Here is an 18,579-nt window from a genome sequence, read left to right as displayed (position 1 = left end):
TACTTCACCATTGTCAGCAGATTTGGTAAGAAAATTGGAAATTCTTACAGGGAGAGATTAGTTAAAAGAGAGGTTTTTTTTCCATATATTAAAAAGTGGGAAACACCATTAACAATGGAGAGATTTAGGTCTCTGTATGATAACACCCTGACTAATCTGAAAATAGGGTGTTTATATGAGAGGGTAGCTAATTTAGAGTACATTTGTGTAATGTCAAATTTTAAGCATTATCAGATTTATCATTTTTGTTTTATTACTAAAAATGTTGGTTAATCTGAGTGCTAAGATATACCTTTTAGAAAAACTTAATAAAATAGACCATAGAGATATTCAAATCCAGATAGAGGGATTTAATGGAGAACCAAATTCAGCATTACATTATAAGAATAGAGAGGGACAGTGTAAAGTTTTCAAACAACAAACCTTAATGCCATGGGATAGTGCTCTTATACCCTGTAAATATTTGTTATTCATATTGGTTTAATAAAACACTGGTTAGCCAGTAGTCAGGCAAGAAGTATATGCTGGGCTATAAGACTAGGAGAATTCTGGGAAGAGGAAAGACTCAGGCTGTGGTTTCCAGTCAGAAGCAGAGGAAGCAATATGAGATTGCCTCGATGATAAAAGATAACACATCATGTGATTAAACATAGACAAGTATTATGGATTAGTTTAAGTTGTAAATGTTAGTTAATAACAAACTGGAGCCAATAGGCCAAACAGTTTATAATTAATACAATCCTCTATGTGTTTCTGAACAGTTGTTGGACTGGGTGGGACAGAAGCTCCATCTGCAAACAACACCAACGTGAGGCATCCACATAAAACCTGCTTGAGCTTCCTCCCAAGGACAGTGCAGGGAGGCACCTAGCTGACTGAACCGCTTTTTGTTCTGCCTTTTGCCTGTAATTAGCATATATGCTGGCTGAGAAATTTAAACTTGGGGCTGTTTGGTATTGACCTTCAGTCCTCCCAGTCTATCCTATGTTTCTGTCTTCATTTCTCTTAATCTGCCATTTCCTATAACCTCAAGCCCCCTGCCAGGTACCCCTTGCTGGTCCCTGTTGGAGTGGGCTCCAACACCATATTTCATCCAATGTGGCCACTTCGTTCATGGGTTGATTCAGGTATGTGATAGATGGCTAGGGAATGAGGTTGACTGCTGCTCACACAACTAATCATGTGATCTCCTAGACTGTTGTAATCCTTTGCTGAGGTTATCTTTAATGACTGTGTATATGTGAAATAATTCTCTTTGTGCCCTTTGTGGTTTTGAAGAGATGTATCTTATTCTTCTTCCTCAAAGATTTATCTTGTAAGTGTGTGGGACACAAAACACTGTAGCAGGAGTAAGGATAATGGCCACTGGATCATGTTTTCAGGAATTCTTTAGGCTGGAACATCACACACACACACACACACACACACACACACATACACACATGCACACACTTGAACACACACACAGTCACTTCTTTTTAGCAGTGAAAATCTGTTATGCATAGCACATTTAACTTTATGTTTTCAAGGGTCACAAAACTCAAATCCTGAGAGACTGCAGAGATCCCTTGTGGCCTATTTCGAAGAGTTCTGCTTCTGTGAAAGCCTAATTGCAAGTAAAAAGATATTTCTCAAAAGCAAACTATTTGAAAGAGTATGATCAGGAACTGATTAAAAATTAGAAGCCTTTTTGCTGTAATTCTCACATGGGAATCTGTCAAAAGCTCCAGGCAGCATACATATATTCCAATGGAACCGTGAATACTTTTGGTATGCTAAATAATATGTCATAGTAGTCAAGATCTCACAAAGAATAATTTTAGCCTTGGAAAGATCATTCTTCTAGACTTGACCCCACTCATAATTTGGTGGTTACTTAAGAAGATGAACATCACCAGCAAACACTTTAACAAGTTAACCAAAATAAGAGAATGAAGATTCAGATTAATAAACTTTAAAATGAAAGAGTAACTATTAAAGTGATGCCAATCAAATTTAGAAAATCATGGGGCATATCATAAAAACTATACTACAAATTTGGAAAATGTAAAAGACTGTGGCCCATTCTTTACTAAAACAGAAAATAGAAAAACATCTAAAACTATATGGAACCCCAACAGACTCACAGCAGTCAAAGCAATATAGTAGAAAAAGAACCCTGCTGGTGTTATCATCATTTCAAAATATGCTTCACTGCCATAATAACAGGTATGTCACCATACTTTCTCAAAACACACATGAAACAATAGAATAAAATGAGCTATAAGACAAAGTACACTCAAAAACAACCACCTGAATTGTAGTGAAGACACTATGAGTAAATTGTGGAGAAAAGACATTATCTTAAATATATATATATATATATATATATATATATATATATATATATATATACAAGGAATTTTGATTTCCATAGGTGGATTAATAATACTTGGACCTTATCAATCTTCCTGCCCAAAACTGTACTAGAAATGAATCAAAAACATTCCCCTTAAGACCTATTACCAATACCTGCCTCAGTTTCCCTAACCAGTCAGCAGGCAAGCTTTTAAAATAGGCTGCTTTAACACCTCCATACCTTCAATCAGATCCTATAAGCTACAACTTTCACTCTGCCCCCAAATTCTCCTATCCCCCATGACCTCAGAGGAACTTTGAAACACAGACTGCAAATACACAGAGGACCAAAAGTGACCACCCTACTCTCAAGACTCTCCATACTGAGGCAAAACCCTAGTCCTGCTTCAGGTTTTGTAGCCAGTCAGCAGGCAAGCTTCCTGCAGATAGGTTGCTCCAACCTCCCCCATCCCATCAATCAGAGCCTGAAAGCTATAAGTCCCTCTCTACTTCCAAACCCTCCTATCCCATGCAACCTCAGAGGAATTATGTAACACAGGCTGCAACTACACAAAGAGGACCAAGAGGTGAGTGACCACCCACCTGGTAGAGCAACCAACTTTCTTTGCTACCCATACCATGGCAAAACCCTGGGTCCCTTCCCCACCTGCTTTAGATTTTCTAGCCAGCTGGCAGGCAAGCTTGAAGTAGGTAGGCTGATACAACACCCCCACCCTATGTATTTTACCCTGTAAGCTATAAGTCCCACTCAGCTTCCAAATTCACCTATTCCCTGCAACCTCAGAGGAACTCTGAAACACAGGGTGCAACTACACAGAGAGGACCAAGAGAATGAACCACAAGAACAGATTAAGAGAGCGGACCAAGAGAGTGGGTCAAGAGGCTTCAGTGGCTCCCTGAGACACAGACAGCAACAGTACAGAGCAGAACAAGAACAGTTCCCAAAGACAGTCAGCCACTGTAAGGATTGGACCAAGAGGCAAAGACACTGCAGGCACCATTGGAGAAAGAGATGGCTAGGAGCCAATGTAAGCATTTATCCAACAACTTAAAAAGTAACATATTGCCGGGCGATGGTGGCGCACGCCTTTAATCCCAGCACTCGGGAGGCAGAGGCAGGCAGATCTCTGTGAGTTCGAGGCCAGCCTGATCTACAGAGCTAGTTCCAGGACAGGCTCCAAAGCCACAGAGAAACCCTGTCTTGAAAAACTAAAAAAAAAAACTAAAAAAAAAAAAAGTAACATATTAACAATACCAGAACTCAGGAGTCATACAACAGCAAGACTTGATCATACTAATCCAGAAGAAGCAGAAGACAATGGTTTTAAATGTAACTTTATGAGGATGATGGGGACATGAAAAGAAGAAATGAAAAATTCCCTTAAAGAAATGGTGGAAAAGAAAAAATTGGAACAAATCATTACTCTCTCAAAGAAAACCAAGAAAAACACACACACACAAAATCAAGCAGGTGAAAAAAAATCAAGCAGGTGAAGAAAACAGTTCATATAGTTCAAGATATGAAGACTGAAATAGAGGCAATAAAGAAAGCACAAACCAAGGGAATTCTGAATATGGAAAATCTGGGTAACTGAACAGGAACTACAGAGGCAAGCAAAATCAAGAGAATACAAGACATGGAAGAGAGAATCTCAGGTGTTGAAGATACTATAGAGGAAATAGATTCATTGGTCAAAGAAAACATTAAATTCAAAAAATTCTTAACAAAAGCATCCAGGAAATCGGAGACACCATGAAAAGACCAAACCTAAGAATAATAGGGATAGAAGAGAAGAATTATACTCAGAGGCATGGAAAATATATTCAACAAAATCATAGAAGAAAACTTTTCCAACCTAAAGAAAGATATCCCTATGAAGGTACAAGAAGCTTACAGGACACCAAATAGACTGGACTGAAAATAAAGTCCCCTCACCATATAGAAATAAAAATGAAAAACATGAAGAATAAAGAACAATATTAAGATAGGAAAAAGACCAATAACATATAAAGGCAAACATATCAGAATTACACCTGGCTTCTCAATGGAAACCATAAAAGCCAGAAGGTCTTAGACAGGTGTACTGCAGACACTAAGAGACCAAGGATGCAAGCCCAGACTCCTATACTCAGCAAAACTTTCAATCATCATCAATGGAGAAAACAAGATATTCTATGACAATACCAGATTTCAACAATACCTATCTACAAATCCAGTCCTACAGGAAGTACTAGAAGGATAACTCCAACCCAAGGAAGCTAAAGGTACTCACAAAAACACAGGCAACAGCCGGGCGGTGGTGGCGCACGCCTTTAATCCCAGCACTTGGGAGGCAGAGGCAGGCGGATCTCTGTGAGTTCGAGACCAGCCTGGTCTTCAAGAGCTAGTTCCAGGACAGGCTCCAAAAAAAAACCACAGAGAAACCCTGTCTCGAAAAAAAAAAAAAAACACAGGCAACATATAACCTTACACCAGCAAAACCCACAAAAGAAAAACACACAAACACTACCTCTAAAAAAAATAACAGGAATTAACAACCACTGGTCATTAATATCTCTTAATATCAATGGACTCATCTCACCTATGAAAAGACACAGGCTAAGAGAATAGATACAAAAAGCAAGATCCATCTCTCTGCTGTATGCAAGAAACACACCTCAACCTCAAATACAGACATTACCTTGGAGTAAATGGTTGGAAAGAGATTTTCCAATCAAATGGTCCTAAGAAACAAGCAGGTATAGCTATCCTAGTATCTAACAAAATAGATTTCAAACTAAAAATCTGAAGAGACGGAGAAGGACATTTTATACTCATAACAGGAACAATCCATCAAGATGAAATCTCAATCTTGAACATCTATGCCCCCAATACAAGAGCACTCACATATGTAAATGAAACATTACTGAAACAAATTGTAAATCAAGCCCCACACACTATTAGTAAGAGACTTCAACTTCTCATTCTCTCCAATGGACAGGTCAACCAGACAGAAATTTAACAGAGAAATAAACGAACTAACAGATGTCATGACTCAAATGAACTTAACAGACATTTATAGAACATTCCACCCAAACCCAAAAGATTATACCTTCTTCTTAGCACCTCATGGAACCTTCTCTAAAATTGAGCACATACTCAGTAACAAAACAAACATCCACAGATACAAAAAATTTTTAATAACTCCCTGTATCCTATCGGATCATCATAGTTTAAAATTAGAATTTAACAACAATACTAGTTGCAGAAAGACTACAAACTTATGAAAATTGAATAGTGCTCAGCTGAACTACTCCTGGGTCAAGGAAGAAATAAATTAAAGACTTCCTAGAATTCAATGAAAATGAAGGCACAACGTACCGAAACCTATGGGACACTTTTATAAAAGCCGCGCTAAATGGAAGGTTCATAGCACTAAGTGCCTGCATAAAGAAAGTGAGAAAATTTCACACTAGCGACTTAACACACCTGGAAACTCTAGAATCAAAAGAAGCAGACTCATCCAGGAGGAGTATAAAACTGGAAATAACCAAGTTGAGGGCTGAAATCAATAAAACAGAAACAAAGAAAACAATACAAAGAATCAATGAAACAGCTGGTTCTTTGAGAAAATGAACAAGATAGACAAACACTTATCCAAATTAATCAAAAGGGAAAGAGAGAACATCTAAATTAAAAAATCAGAACTGAAAAGAGGGACACGAACACAGACATTGAGGAAATCCAGAGAATCGATATGTCATATTACAAAATCCTGTACTCCACAAGATTGGAAAATGTAAAAGAAATGCACAATTTTCTTGATTAGGTACCACTTACCAAAATTAAACTAAGACCAAGTGAACAATTTAAATAGACCTATAATCTGCAAGAAAATGAAAGCAGTCATCAAAAGCCTCCCAACCAAAAAATGCCTAGGGTCAAATGGTTTCAGTGCAGAATTCTACCAGAACTTCAAAGAAGAGCTAATACCTACACTCCTCAAATTTTCCACATAATAGAAACAGAAGAAACATTGCCAAACTCTATAAGGATGCAGTTACCCTGATACTGAAACCACACAAAGACTCAACCAACAAAGAGAATTATAGCCCAATCTCACTCATGAGTATAGAGGCAAACTGAATCCAAGAACACATCAAAAAAGTCATCCACCATGATCAAGTTGATCATGCTTGGATCAAGTTGGAAGATGCTTAAGAAAATGTTCAACATCCTTAGCTTTCAGCGAGGGAAATGCAAATCAAAACAACTCTAAGGTATCATCTTACACCAATCAGAATGGCTAAGGTAAAAAACACCAATGATAGCCTTTGCTGGAGAGGATGTGGAGTAAGGGGACCACTCCTCCATTGCTGGTGGGAATGCAAAATTCAACAACCACTCTGGAAATTAGCATGATGGTTTCTTAGAAAATTGGGAATCAACCTATCTCAGGACCCAGCAATATCATTCTTGGACATATACCCCAAAGGATGCTCAATCGTACTATAAGGACATCTGTTAACTATGTCCATGGCAACATGTTTTAAATAGCCAAAACCTGGAAACAACCTTGATTCCCCTCAACTGAAGAATGGATAGAGAAAATGTGGTATGTTTACACAATGTAGTACTAATCAGTGATTAAAAAAAAAAACAATTACCTGAGCTAATAGGAGCTCACCAACTCGAGCCAGATAGGGAAAGAATCAGCATGGAACCAAACTGGACCCTCTGAATGTGGGTGACAGTTGCATGCCTGAGGCACACTGTGCAGCCAAGTGGCACCAGTATTTATCCTTACTGCTTGTACTGGATTTTTGGGAACCTATTCTCTTTGGATGGATACCTTGCTCAGCCTAGATATGGTTGGTAGGTAGGGCCTTGACCTTCCCCAAAGCAATATGCCTCACCCTCTCTGAGGAGTGAATGGGGGGTGATGTGGCAGGAAGATGTAGAAAATGGGAGGAAGAGACGCACAGAGGCGCAGCGGCGGCGGCGCCAGACGCACAGAGGCGCAGGGGCGGCGGCGCCAGACGCGGCGGAGCGCGGCCAGACCCAAGCGGCTGGGACAGGCGTGCAATAAGGAGAGCAGATCGCCCTACTACAATTGAATCAAAGAGGTAGGCCTTTGGTTGGCCAGGTCACTGGCACAAGGGGAGCCTGGTCCTGTCCTGAAGATCCTTCGGAGGGGTGAGAGGGTTCTTGGCCTGCAGCAGGAACCACGAAAGAGAGTGAGGGCATTTTGTAAGCGGAGCCCTTGGCCAGCAGGGAAACCTGATCCGGTTTCTAAGGGATCCATTGGATAGGATCAATAGGAGGAGATGGGCAGGCGCCAAGGCAAGAACTCACCCAATAATCCGAAAAACAACATGAAAACATCAGAACCCAATGATCTTACAACAGAAGTATTTGAACAACCTAACACAGAAGAAGTGGAAAAAATCGACTTTATGAAGATAATAGAGTCCCTTAAACAACATGTAAAAAATGCCCTTATAGAAATGGATGAGAAGTATAACAAAAAGTTTGAAGAAATGAGTAAATACGTACATGATACCCTGGGAAACCAAGAAAAAACCATCAAACAGGTAATGGAAACAGTTCAAGAATTGAAAACTGAAATGAAGGCAAAGAAGAAAATACAAACTGAGGACCAGCTGGATATGGAAAATCTAGGCCAACGAGCAGAGTCTACAGAAACAAGCATAATCAATAGAATACAAGAGCTAGAAGAAAGACTCTCAGATGCTGAGGACACCATAGAGAAAATAAACGAACAGATCAAAGAAAACAGCAAAGCCAACAAATTCTCAACACAAAACATCCAGGAACTATGGGACACAATAAAAAAACCAAACCTAAGAATAATAGGAATAGAAGAAGGAGAAGAGTCACAGCTCAAAGGCTCAGAAAATATTTTCAACAAAATTATGGAAGAAAACTTTCCCAACTTAAAGAAAGATATTCATTTAAATATTCAAGAAGCATACAGAACACCAAACAGACTGGATCAAAGAAAAACATCTCCTCGCCATATAATAATCAAAACACAAAATATACAGGTTAAAGAAAGAATATTAAGAGCTGCAAAAGAAAAAGGGCAAGTAACTTATAAAGGTAAACCGATCAGACTTACACCTGACTTCTCGATGGAAACTATGAAAGCCAGGAGGTCCTGGATAGAGGTTCTGCAGAAGCTAAGAGACCATGGATGCAAACCCAAACTACTATACCCAGCCAAGCTATCGTTCACTATCAACGGAGAAAACAAGACATTCCAGGATAAGAACAAATTTAAACAATACGTAGCCACAAATCCAGCCCTACAGAAAGTAATAGAAGGAAAATTGCAACCCAAGGAATCCAACACTGCCAACACTGCCTACAATAACCCAGGCATCTAATGACCCTTCACGAGCACATCTCAAAGAAAGGAGACACACAATCTCTACTACCAAAAGCAATAAGAATAACCGGAGTAAACAACCACTGGTCATTAATATCACTTAATATTAATGGGCTCAATTCACCTATAAAAAGGCACAGGCTAAAAGATTGGATACGAAAACAGGATCCAACATTCTGCTGTTTGCAAGAAACACATCTCAACCACAAAGACAGGCACCTACTCAGAGTAAAGGGTTGGGAAAAGGTGTTTCAAGCAAATGGTCCTAAGAAAAAAGCAGGTGTGGCCATACTAATTTCTAACAAAACTGACTTCAAACTAAAATCAATCAGAAGAGACCGAGACGGTCACTTTATACTCATAACAGGAACAATTCATCAGGAGGACGTCTCAATCCTGAATATATACGCCCCCAATATAAAAGCACCTACTTATGTAAAAGAAATATTACTAGAACTCAAGGCAGACATCAAACCACACACACTAGTAGTAGGAGACTTCAACACACCTCTCTCTCCAAGGGACAGGTCAATCAGACAGAAACCTAATAGAGAATTAAGAGAATTATTGGAGGTAATGAAGCAAATGGACTTAACAGACATCTATAGAACATTCCACCCAAATAGGAAAGAATATACCTTCTTCTCTGCAGCTCATGGAACCTTCTCAAAAATTGACCACATACTCGGAAACAAAGGAAACCTCCACAGATACAAAAAATTATCAGTGTCCACCTGTGTCTTATCAGATCATCACGGATTAAAGTTAGAAGGCAACAACCACGCTGCCCCCAAAAAACCGACAAACTCATGGAAACTGAACAGTCAACTACTGAACCACACCTGGGTCAAGGAAGAAATCAAGAAAGAAATTAAAGTCTTCCTTGAATTTAATGAAAATAAAGGGACAACATACTCAAACCTATGGGACACAATGAAAGCAGTGCTAAGAGGAAAGTTCATAGCACTAAGTGCCCACTTAAAGAAAACGGAGAATGCATACATTGGGGACTTAAAAACACACCTGAAAGCTCTAGAAAAAAAAGAAGCAGACGCGCCCAGGAGAAGTAGAAGACTGGAAATAATAAAACTGAGGGCTGAAATCAACAAAATAGAAACACAGAAAACAGTCCAAAGAATCAATGAAACAAAAAGCTGGTTCTTGGAGAAAATCAACAAGATCGACAAACCCCTATCCAAACTAATTAAACGACAGAGAGAGAACACGCAAATAAATAAGATCAGAAATGAAAAGGGGGACATAACCACAGACACAGAGGAAATTCAGAGAATCATTAGATCTTACTACAAAAGCCTGTATGCCACAAAACTGGAAAATACAAAAGAAATGGACATTTTTTTAAATAAGTATCATATACCAAAGCTAAACCAAGACCAGGTGAATGATCTAAATAGACCGGTTTCTCGCGAAGAATTAGAAATGGTTATCAAAAATCTCCCTTCGAAAAAAAGCCCAGGACCAGATGGTTTCAATGCAGAATTCTACCAGAACTTCCAAGAAGAATTAATACCTATACTCCTTAAGGTATTTCACAATATAGAATCAGAAGAGTCATTGCCAAATTCCTTTTATGAAGCTACAGTTACCCTGATACCAAAACCACAAAAAGACCCAACCAAGAAAGAGAATTACAGACCGATCTCACTCATGAACATCGACGCAAAAATCTTCAATAAAATACTGGCAAACCGAATCCAAGAACACATAAGAAAAATTATCCATTATGATCAAGTAGGCTTCATCCCAGAGATGCAGGGCTGGTTCAACATACGCAAATCTATCAATGTAATCCACCATATAAATAAACTGAAAGAAAAAAACCATATGATCATTTCACTAGATGCGGAAAAAGCATTCGACAAAATTCAACACCCCTTTATGATAAAGGTCTTGGAGAGAATAGGGATACAAGGGTCCTACCTAAATATAATAAAAGCTATTTACAGCAAGCCAACAGCTAACATTAAATTAAACGGAGAAAAACTCAAAGCCATCCCACTAAAATCAGGAACACGACAAGGATGTCCACTCTCGCCATACCTCTTCAATATAGTGCTTGAAATTCTAGCAATAGCAATAAGACAACATAAGGAGATCAAGGGGATTCGTATTGGAAAGGAAGAAGTTAAGCTTTCGTTATTTGCAGATGATATGATAGTGTACATAAGCGACCCCAAAAATTCTACCAAAGAACTCCTACAGCTGATAAACAGCTTTAGTAACGTGGCAGGATACAAGATCAACTCCAAAGAATCAATTGCCTTCCTATACACCAAGGATAAGGAAGCAGAGAGGGAAATCAGAGAAGCATCACCTTTCACGATAGCCACAAATAGCATAAAATACCTTGGGGTAACCCTGACCAAGGAAGTGAAAGATCTACTTGACAAGAACTATAAGTCTTTGAAGAAAGAAATTGAAGAAGACACCAGAAAATGGAAAGACCTCCCTTGCTCTTGGATTGGGAGGACCAACATAGTAAAAATGGCAATTCTACCAAAAGCAATCTATAGATTCAATGCAATCCCCATCAAAATCCCATCAAAATTCTTCACAGATCTGGAGAAGACAATAATCAACTTTATATGGAAAAACAAAAAACCCAGGATAGCCAAAACAATCCTATATAATAAAGGATTGTCTGGAGGCATTACCATCCCTGACTTCAAACTCTATTACAGAGCTACAGTATTGAAAACAGCTTGGTATTGGCATAAAAACAGAGAAGTCGACCAATGGAATCGAATAGAAGACCCTGACATTAACCCACAAACCTATGAACACCTGATCTTCGATAAAGGAGCTAAAAGTATACAATGGAAAAAAGAGAGCATCTTCAACAAATGGTGCTGGCAAAACTGGATGTCAATCTGTAGAAGAATGAAAATAGATCCATATCTATCACCATGCACAAAACTGAAATCCAAATGGATTAAAGACCTCAATATCAGTCCGAACACACTGAACCTGATAGAAGAGAAAGTGGGAAGTACTCTACAGCACATGGGCACAGGAGACCACTTCCTATGTATAACCCCAGCAGCACAGACACTAAGGGCATCATTGAATAAATGGGACTTCCTGAGGCTGAGAAGCTTCTGTAAAGCAAAGGACACTGTCACTAAGACAAAAAGACAACCCACTGACTGGGAGAAGATCTTCACCAACCCTGCAACTGACAAAGGTTTGATCTCCAAAATATATAAAGAACTCAAGAAACTAGACCGTAAAAGGCTAATCAACCCAATTATAAAATGGGGCACTGATCTGAACAGAGAATTCTCAACAGAAGAACTTCAAATGGCCAAAAGACACTTAAGGTCATGCTCAACTTCCTTAGCGATCAGGGAAATGCAAATCAAGACAACTTTAAGATACCACCTTACACCTGTCAGAATGGCTAAAATAAAAAACACCAATGATAGCCTTTGCTGGAGAGGTTGTGGAGAAAGGGGTACACTCACCCATTGCTGGTGGGAATGCAAACTTGTGCAACCACTCTGGAAAGCAGTGTTTCGGTTTCTCAGGAAATTCGGGATCAACCTACCCCTGGATCCAGCAATACCACTCTTGGGAATATACCCAAGAGAGGCCCTATCATACAACAAAAGTATATGCTCAACTATGTTCATGGCAGCATTGTTTGTAATAGCCAGAACCTGGAAACAACCTAGATGCCCTTCAACGGAAGAATGGATGAAGAAAGTATGGAATATATACATATTAGAGTATTACTCAGCAGTAAAAAACAAGGACTTCTTGAATTTTGCATACAAATGGATGGAAATAGAAAACACTATCCTGAGTGAGGTAAGCCAGACCCAAAAAGAGGAACATGGGATGTACTCACTCATATTTGGTTTCTAGCCATAAATAAAGGACATTGAGCCTATAATTCATGTTCCTAGAGAAGCTAAATAAGGTGAATCCAAAGACAAACACATAGGCATCCTCAGGAATATTAACCTTCATCAGGCGATGAAAGGAGACAGAGACAGAGACCCACACGGGAGCACCGGACAGAAATCTCAAGGTCCAAATCAGGAGCAGAAGGAGACGGAGCACGAGCAAGGAACTCAGGACCACGAGGGGTGCACCCACACACTAAGACAATGGGGATGTTCTATTGGGATCTCACCAAGGCCAGCTGGCCTAGGTCTGAAAAAGCATGGGATAAATCCGGACTAGCTGAACATAGCGGACAATGAGGAATACTGAGAATTCAAGAACAATTGCTGTGGGTTTTTGATCCTACTGCACGTACTGGCTTTGTGGGAGCCTAGGCAGTTTGAATGCTCACCTTACGAGACCTGGATAGAGGTGGGCAGTCCTTGGGCTTCCCACAGGTCAGGGAACCCTGATTGCTCTTCGAGCAGATGGGGGGGGGGGGACTTGATCGGGGGAGGGGGAGGGAAATGGGAAGCGGTTGTGGGGACGAGGCAGAAATCCTTAATAAATAAATAAATTAAAAAAAAAAAGAAAATGGGAGGAAGGGAGGGAGTAGGAACTCAGATTGGTATGTAAAATGAAAAAAAGATAATTTGTTTTCTTTTTTAAAAATAAAATAGACATGTTACTAATAAACCACTAAAGTTAAGAGCACTCTTCAGCTTAGGACACAGACTTTCTGAATAAGATGTGGTAGTAGAAATAATAAAATCAACTGATAAGAAAGATTTCATGAACTGACGAGTGTTCTGTGAATATACCTAGGTTAAGATCTATCACATTTTTCTAAAATAGCATAATGACTTCTTTCATGGGCACATTGTTAATGTTTCTGTTGGCTCTGTCAATCTACAGTCTAAGGAATAAGACTGTTACAGGCACCTCAAAGAGACTTCTCTGAAAGATTGTCTACTGAGCACCCGTAACACTCATTATGACTACTCTTAGAAAACCTAACATCTATAATAATAAATCAGGCATTTAATCACAAATTACTTTAGTCATTTTATGTTTTTTATTATTTTTTAGTTTAGGAAAATGATAAATAAAAATAAACTATTTTTATTTTAATTCAATGAACATTATAGATCAGGTTAATTTCATTGTACTGTCAACATAATCATTTCCATGGAGGTATGTACTTATAATGATTTAGTAAGGTAGAGTTTTGCAGCATATACAAAGTTTGTTGCAAGTGAGCAACAAACTGATCTTTGAAAGTGCATGCAATTAAAAGATATCAGTTATATTCAGAAATGTTTTTCTGGACAAAGGAAGAGACAAGACCATTGATTTTCTTTCTTTTTTTTTCTGGAGTTACTATTAGGAAGTCTTTGGGGACTGAGTTATCATAGACCAATTTGTCTAATATTGTCCTCTGCGCATTGAGACTTTAATTATATATATTAGTCAATATTTGGGTTGGTTTACATTCTGTTTTGTGTCAAATATTAGTTACATTCACAATTGTGTCATTTTTCTCATTAAGTTCAACATCTGATATTGTATTTCTTTCAATACTGAAGTCCAAGTTTGGCTTCAGTATTATTTGGGCACCTCTGCAAGAAAGTGTCTGTGGGTTTGCACTTCATGGACATGGCTCGGCAGAGAAACAGTATAAGGCAGTAAGTGCAAATATTACCATTAAGTTCGCTGGGTTCTTGGAAAAACTATTTTGTCAACACAAAATCAAACAATTATTTGGGCAGTGGGGTAAGAGAAAACAAATATGAAAAATAGCAGTCATGAGAATTTTGAATTTTATGGACTTTTATGTCTGTTATTTTACTCAATATATATTCTTTTCATTCATACTATAAAGACTATTGCTTAAGATTTTAATTTCATATGTATTAATTATTTAATAATTGAAAAGTATAGTATGCTTTCTCAGTCAATGCTATTGCATGAACATGTACATTTGATAAAATAATGTGGAAATCACATAGGATCTTTACTAGAAAATTTATTTATTTATTTTTTCTTTTTTTATTTTATTTATTATGTGTACAACATTCTGCTTCCCACACACCAGAAGAGGGCGCCAGATCTCATTACAGATGGTTGTGAGCCATCATGTGGTTGCTGGGAATTGAACTCAGGACCTCTGGAAGAGCAGTCAGTGCTCTTAACCTCTGAGCCATCTCTCCAGCCCCTACTAGAAAATTTATGTCATACACATCCAAACACATAGATAAAATCTCTCATGAATCATACAAATAATATAAAATAATATATTAACTGATAGAGTTTATGCCTGCTTTTCACATTGTCTACATAATATTATTCCTAACTGATAAATTAAATATCATTTTGAATTCATTTTAGCGTAAAAACTACTATTTTACTCATATCCCTTAAAACTAGAAATCAGAAAATGGAAGATAAAATACTTAGAAAATACTGGATTTGTATCCATTTAGTTTCATAAAGGACTATGAACTTTAATTTAGTGTTTAATTCTAGCACTGAAATCACGGAAACTTGAAACACCCTGTGTAATTAAATAGATGACATGTTTGACTATTTTATTGATTATTTTCTTTTTGCTTTATTCTTTCCTTTTGATTTTGAATAATACAGAAAAAGGGATCATTGTAGCAGCTGCATAGAAACAAACGTTTTTAGGTTGCAAGTGCTTAAATTCCAAATATTTAAACTTAAAGTGTATATAGAGAAGGACACCAGGAGATTTTTAATTTACTTTTTGTTTTTTCTTTGAAAAACCTATATGTGTACAGGATGTTTTCTTGTAATAGCCACTCTTTACTCCCCTTGGAATTTCCATTAGTATACCACCAACACATCTCTCTCCAACTTCATGTCCTCTTCTTTTAAATAACCTTCCAAGTCTAATTAGTTGTTCCTAAGAAAACTTCAGTGTGGTCCCATTTACACTTATCAAATATCAGCAAAAGAGTGTCTGAGAAGGGAATATCAATATGAATTCAAGATTAATCTCATTAATCTTCACACTCTTAACAGAGCAAGATAAAAGTAAATACAGACAATGTAATTACTGTGATTATTGAATTCAACTCAAAATTTGTCCAACTTTTCTTATATAAATATTTCCTTTAGACAAGGTGTCCAGAGAATATAGAGACACAAAATTTTACATTCATCTCAGAATTCTATCTCATGGAACTCACGGATAACCCATAACTGGAGCCCATTTTCTTTGGTCTGTTTCTGTCCATGTATCTTATTGCTGTGCTTGGGAACCTGATCATTGTCCTGGCTGTCAGTAATGACCCTCAGCTACACACACCCATGTACTTCTTTATCTGCAACCTGTCCCTGGCTGATATTGGATTTATTTTTACCACAGTCCCGAAGGTGATGGTGAACATTAAGATGCATAGAAGAAGCATATCCTATGTGTCATGCCTAACACAGATGTCTGCATTTGCCATTTTTGGTTGTGTAGATGACATGCTTCTGGCTGTGATGGCTTATGACAGGTTCATAGCCATTTGTCATCCTTTTCATTACCCAATCATTATAACCCCCAAGCACTGTGTCTTGCTGGTTTTGAGTTCATTTTTGGTTAGTATTCTGGATTCCCAGCTGCACAATTTGGTTATTATGCAACTTCCATACCTCAAGGATGTGGAAATTGCTAATTTCTTTTGTGATCCTAAACTCCTTAATATGACCTGTTATAATTATTTTATCAATAACATTGTTGAGTACTTTACTGGTGCTGTATTTGGATTTTTTCCAATCCTGGGGATCCTTTACTCTTACTATAAAATTGTGTTATCTGTTCTTAAAATTTCATCTTCAGAGGCAAAGTTTAAAGCTTTTTCTACGTGTGTATCTCATCTGTCAGTAGTTTGCCTGTTTTATGGAACAGGCCTGGGAGTATATCTTAGTTCAACTTTGTCATCTTCTCATAGAAAGGATTTAATCGCTGAAGTGATGTACACAGTGGTTACACCCACACTCAATCCATTCATCTACAGCCTTAGGAACAGGGATATTAAAGGCGCCTTGAGGAGGCTTCACTTGAGAACAAATTAATCTTATTTTCTATTCCAGAATTTCAAGGTTACATTTCAATACTTTACAGTGTACAAATATAGTTCTGGCTTTATTTCTTGCATTACCTGTCTTGAAGGATTTTATTTCTTCTTTAATATATCCTCCTTGGATTTTGTATGTATTTATGAATCCTATTTTCTTCAGAAGTACCATTATTAAATGTAGAGTTTCTAGGTATTTACTATTTTAAGCTATTATCTGTCAAATGAGATATTTATTTATATTTAAAATTCACAATGACTGTACAAGTTTATATGATTTTTAATTAAAATTTTCAACTAATATAACTTTAATAATATTTATCTTTATTTACGTATGTGTATCTGTGCCTGTATACAACGTAAGTGTAAAGGCCCACAGAGGCATCACTGAGGTGCCGGAAGAGGGTATTAGATCTTTTTTTGACTCAGTTTTATGGTACCTTGTGTGCATGAGAGGAATTGAACTTGGGTCCTCTGAACAAGCTGCAAATGCACTTAATGACTATGATATTTTAATAGCCCCACTGATAATTTCTATATAGGCTATGAATTTGGAGTTAATCACTTATCCTCAAGTTTAAATTTCATTTGAATTATCAGGGAACCATTAGAACACTGATGAATGAATCTCATAACGGCATCTGATTCATACAAATCTATCTACAGTGAGTATTATACCAAACCATATACATAGTCCAAATATCTGTTCTAATTTTTTATGCTCAAACATGTCTTTATAAACCAAGTTACTATAACAGGAGGTGGACTATTTCCTTCAACCAGGCCTTCCAGCCAAACTCCCTGAGTCACACTTATCACAGTCTCTCCAATTTCTTCCTTCAATTTCTCTCCTTTGTCATATTATGATGCAAAGTCCAGATGTATCAAGTCACTTCTTCATTGTTCACTTTCTTCACTTACTTCTGATTGTTACCATCAAACTCTATTATCTTCAGTATTTAGTGTAGAACCAAGCAGGAGAGATGTCTCAGTGGTTAACAACACTTGCTATTCTTGCAGGTTCAATTAACAGCACTCACTTGGTGACTCAAGCCTATCTATAACTCTGCTGCAGATATAGTGTCCTCTGCTTGTTTCTGAAGGCACTGCATGCACATAGCACACAAAAATACATACAGAAAAAACACTAACACACAATATAAATAAATGGATATGTAAATTTAAAAGAAGACAGCTGTCTGCCTTAAACTTTAAAAACTCTAGTTTGATAATTCCTTCATAAGTGTAAGAGCAATGTTTTAGACACCGTACTGCAATATATCTGTGACTAAAATTTTCCTTTAATTTTCTGACAATGTAGCGGTCACTATACGTCTAACTGCTTGATTGCAGTCTATACTTGAAAATATGTAGATTTCATTATATATCTTGAGAATAATTGAGGTAATGAGTCATAACATGATTAGAAAAATGCACTTTTGATTTCTCTGTGATGAATATATTTTTATTTATACTAAATTAATAAACCCTGTTGTAAACCTGCATTCCTTTTTAGTGTCCAACAGATGTTTAAACAATGATACTTTGTCTCAAGTATTAAATGACATAACAATTACCTCCCTGACGCTCTGTAAATTCTTGTTTTGCCACATATTCTCCCTCTCGCTGGTACCAACTGTACTGTAACCCATTTTTATTAGTTCCTCAACAGTTAGTGATGTAACACTAATGCCAAATAAACTCATTTTCTATATACAAAATCTACCTTCCGTGTTTGTTTCTAGTAGTGTAAAATGGATGATTACAAGATGGGACTTAGCCAGGTCTGGTGGATCATGTCTTTAAATCCAACACTAAGGAGAGAAAAATAA

The 18,579-nt window shown here is 37.5% G+C and overlaps 1 pseudogene; it reads left to right on the top strand.

The window, feature by feature from the left end:
- The first annotated feature begins 6,095 nt into the window (after positions 1 to 6,095).
- Positions 6,096 to 16,745, top strand: LOC121463034 (annotated as a pseudogene).
- The last annotated feature ends 1,834 nt before the right edge of the window (positions 16,746 to 18,579 follow it).

This window comes from Microtus oregoni, unplaced genomic scaffold (assembly GCF_018167655.1).
Source record: "Microtus oregoni isolate MIOR12 unplaced genomic scaffold, Mior012 000025F_ref0000491, whole genome shotgun sequence".
NCBI lineage: Eukaryota > Metazoa > Chordata > Mammalia > Rodentia > Cricetidae > Microtus > Microtus oregoni.
This window is presented reverse-complemented; position numbering and strand designations above follow the sequence as displayed.